Below are 4,526 nucleotides of genomic sequence, written 5' to 3'. Positions count from 1 at the left end.
AAAGACTGCTTCACGGTTAGTCCTTCAAATGCTTAGATGATGGAATACTGGAATTTTTGTTAGGAGGGACCCCAGATTTGAGTGTGATCAGAGGAATGGTTTTTAAATGCTTTATTCAGTACAGGGAAAGTGGTACCTTTTAACTATCAGCTGTCTAATCTATCTTCCATATCCCTTCTAAATTGTGAGAAAATACCCTCTAGGTAAAGATAGTGTCTGAGTACAGACACTACTTTCTCCTAAAACCCCAAGAAGACAAGGGAAAGGGATTTTTAAGGCAACTTAACACTCAAGAGAAGGATGAGGAGAGGAGACAATGGGACTCCTTTTTTTTTTTTTTTTGGTAACAGACTTGGAAGAACCCTTTGCCTCTTTAAAACCCTGTTCCTTTATAACACTGAGGTACAGATAAAGAAAGAATTGAAGAACAAATTATAAGAAAATTGGATTTATTGTGGCTTTATGTATGTTCTGCCCTAGTTAGTTGATGCAGTAGTAATGTGCCTAAACAATGGCTTTGCATTTTTTGTATACGTTGATCTTTTTAGGTAAGGAAGGAGAATCGCCAAAGGGAACAAGCCTGTCAAACAAGGGTCATTGGCTTTGGATGGATGGTTTGACTGAGGTAGGCCCTAACTTGTGTAATCACTGGTTTTCCCATGGAACACCTTCTGCCTTCAGCACGTCCAGCGGGGCTAGCCTGGCGTTGGCTTTTTGAGGCACCCTTGATACATTTCTCTAGCTCATTCATTAATATTATTGTATCTAGAAAACATGTAATGCTTTACTTCTTTAAAGTACGAATAAGAATTTGAATGTCTGGTTAAGAGTAGCACCTGTTGGCTTTACAGGCACCGCCACCAAGTATCTTAAGACTTTTCCCATTGTGCCCAGCCATGGTCAACCCCATGGTGTATTTCAGCATTGCTGTCATCAGCAAACCCCTGGGGCATGTCTCTTTTGAGCTGTTTGCAGATAGAGTTCCAAAGACAGCAGAAAACTTTCATGCTCTGAGCACTAGGGAGAAAGGATTTGGTTACAAAGGTTCCTGCTTTCACAGAGTTATTCCTAGGTTTATGTGCCAGGGTGATGATTTCACACACCGTAATGGCACTGGTGGTAAGTCCATCTATGGGGAGAAATTTCATGATGAGAACTTCACCCTGAAGCATACAGGTCCTGGCATCCTGTCTATGGCAAATGCTCGACCTGATACAAATGGTCCCCAGTTTTTTGTCTGCACTGCCAAGACTGAATTGTTGGATGACAACCATGTAGTGTTTGGCAGGGTGAAAGAAGGCATGACAATTGTGGAAGCCGTGGAGCATTTGGGTCCAGGAATGGCAAGACCAGCAAGAAGATCACCATTGCTGACTGTGGATAACTCTAATTAATTTGATCTATAGTTCATATTTTATCTTAACCATCAAACCATTCCTTCTGTAGCTTGGGAGACACCCTTCTACCCCCAGTGTGCTTGCAATATCCTTTGTTTTTTGGGGTTCCATATTTTCCTTAATCCCCTTCTCATCTAGCTGAGTTACAGAATCCTGAGGGATTTTGGTAGTTGCTAGGCAGAGGATGCCTACAGTGACCAGCCCCAATAAAAAAACCTTGGTGGTAAGTCTCTAATGGGCTCCTGGGTGGAAGTATTGCACTTGTGTGGCTGCATTTTGATGCTGGAGAAAGGAACATGCTCAGTGTGTCCCCTCCTGGGATAGTTGAGAAAGAATAGGAAGCGTGTGCATGGATTTCTCTAGACTCTGTCTGTGTCTTTTTCCCTGGCTGGTCCTGCTGTATATCTTTCACTATAAGAAACCTAAGCCTTTAGGACGGCTGTATGCTGAGTCACACAATTCCTTTTAGTGAATCACCAAACATGTGCATGGTCTTGGGGACCTCCAAAACATCATCTTAAGATGATACTTGTTTTATTTATATTATGTCATCTTCCCCTGAGCTTTAGAGGGAAAGTATAAATAAAAGGACTTTTATGTTTACATTAAATATTTCCAGGTCACAGGACATTAAAACAGTTTTTATTCACTTCCTCAAGCAAAGAGAAAGTAATTTTTTGTTTTTTGGGGGATTTTTTTTTTTAACATTTCACTGTGGTTTGGGTGGAAGTTTATAGAGCAAATTAGTTTTCCATCCAACAATTTGTACACATTGTTTTATGATATTGGTTGCAATCCCCTCATTGTAACAGCACTCTTCCCACTTCCTCTCTGGGTTCTCTGTTTCTCTTCATCCTTTTTTCCTGCCCCTTCCTGCCTTCTGAACTTCGTTTTTGGGTAAATGTTAGCCACGTGGTCGTGTATGCTTGAGTGCTCTGAGGAGCCTGTTCCTCATGGGTATTACTGTTCACTTTATAGGCCTGACTACTGTTTGGCTAAAAGGTGATCTCCCAGAGTAGATGAGAAAGTAGTTTTTGAAAGCCCCAGAAAACTTTAAGCTCCCTTGTTTAGACCAAAATAGCGACTGCATTTTTTTTTTTTTTTCTGATTCTCACAATAGTCTTCCTTCCTTCCTTCAAGTTACAGAGGCAAGCTGTTGGGCTGGTTCATAGGTCATAAACTGCACTCCATTCAAAAGTGACATCCTTATGTAAAAAAGCATTTATTTGTCCCACAGAGAGAGTGCTGGCTCGTTTCAAATTTTGTTCTCACCCTAGATCAGAATGCTAAAGAGTACACATTGTGCATTTTGGATTAAACACAATAGTTTGTTTCATTTTTTGATGGTACCATAGATATTTCCCTGGGAAAGCACTACCAAATACGTAAGACATAGAAGACTTTAAGAGATCATAGACCTACAAAACTTTCTGAAGAAAGCATAGGAGTAAATCTTCGTGACCTTATGTTAGGCAGTGATTTCTTGGCTACAACATCAAAAACACAAGTGACAAAAGAAAAAATACATAATTTGGTCTATATCAAAATTGTAAAAATGTGCTACAAGTGACACCATCAAGAAAGTAAAAAGATACGTGTAGAAATTGTTGAATTGGTTTATGGTCTGCTGTGTATATTCTCAACAATGACAAACAGCAAAAGGACAACTCACAGAATGGGAGAAAATATCTGCTAATCTTATACCTGATAAGAGATTTGTATCCAAAATATATAAAGAACTTCTATGACTCAACAATAAAAGACAATTCAATTAAGAAATAGGCCAAAGATGTGAACATTTTTCCAGAGAAGATACACAAATAGCCAATAATCACAGGAAAAGATGTTCAACATTATTAATCTTTATTGTTAGTTGCTTTGGATGCAAATGAAAATGATGCCACTTCACGCCTCCTTCTTGTTGTTGTTATGTGCTGTCGAGTTGAACCCGACTCATAGTGACCCCTCCTTGGGTTTCCGAAGCAGTATCACTACGGAAGTAGATTGCCCCATCTTCCTTCCGAGGAGTGGCTGGTGGATTTGAACCACCAGCCTTCTGGTTAACAGTCAAGTGCTTTAGGCACTATGCTACCACCTCCTAGGATGGCTAAAATAAAAAATACAGTAATAAGTGTTAACCAGGATGTGAAGAAAGCACTCTGGCAGTTCCTCAAAATGTTAAACATATGACCCAGCAATTCCACCTAAATATACATCCAAGAGAATTGGATACATCCACACAAAAACGTGTGAATACAAATATTCATAGCCGCATTATTCATAATAGCCAAATGGTAGAAAAAACAAATGTCCATCAACTGATAAATGGATAAAATATGCTATATTTGTACAATGGAATATTATTTGGCAATAGGAAGGAATGAAGTGCTGATATATGCTATATTACTGACCCTTGAAAACATGCTGAGTGAAAAGCCAGACACAAATGGCCACATGCTATAAGATTCCATTTATATAAAATGTCTAGAATCCATAGAAACAGAAAATAGACTAGTGGTTGCTTAGGACTCCAGGGAGAAGGGAGTGTGTCAGTCTAAGTTCAGCTTGTTGTTGTTAGGTGCCGTAGAGTCATCTCCGACTCATAGCGACCTTATGTATAACACAGCAAAACACTGCCTGGTCCTGTGCCATCCTCTTGATCCTTGCTATACCTTAGCCCATCATGGCAGCCACTGTGTCAATCCATCTTGTTGAGGGCCTTCCCCTTTTTCGTTGACCCTCCACTTTACCAAGCATGATACCCTTCTCCAGGGAATTGTCTGTTCTGACAACATGATCAAAGTAGGTGAGACAAAGTTTGGCCATTCTTGTTTCCAAGGACCATTCCAGCTAAACTTCTTCCAGAATGGATTTGTTAGTTCTTTAACCAGTATTCTCAGCATTCTTTGCCAACACCACAACTCAAAAGTATCAATTCTTCCTAGTCTTCCTTATTCATTGTCCAGCTCTCACATGCATAAGAGGCAATTAAAAATACCATGGCTGGGGTTAGGCACACCTTAGTTTTTGAGGAGATATCTTTGCTCTTCAGCACTTGAAAGAGGTCTTTTGCAGCAGATTTGCCCAATGCAATACATTGTCTGATGTCTTGAGTGCTGCTTCCATTGA

The 4,526-nt window shown here is 39.9% G+C and overlaps 1 pseudogene; it reads left to right on the top strand.

Annotated features, from left to right (window-relative positions):
- Positions 1 to 896: 896 nt before the first annotated feature.
- On the top strand, positions 897 to 1,384 carry LOC103211421 (annotated as a pseudogene).
- Positions 1,385 to 4,526: the final 3,142 nt, after the last annotated feature.

The sequence above is a fragment of the Orycteropus afer genome, unplaced genomic scaffold, assembly GCF_000298275.1.
Source record: "Orycteropus afer afer isolate SDZICR_OR568_19922 unplaced genomic scaffold, OryAfe1.0 scaffold00739, whole genome shotgun sequence".
NCBI lineage: Eukaryota > Metazoa > Chordata > Mammalia > Tubulidentata > Orycteropodidae > Orycteropus > Orycteropus afer.
The sequence above is the reverse complement of the archived record's forward strand: the minus strand, read 5'-3'. Positions and strand labels throughout refer to the sequence as shown.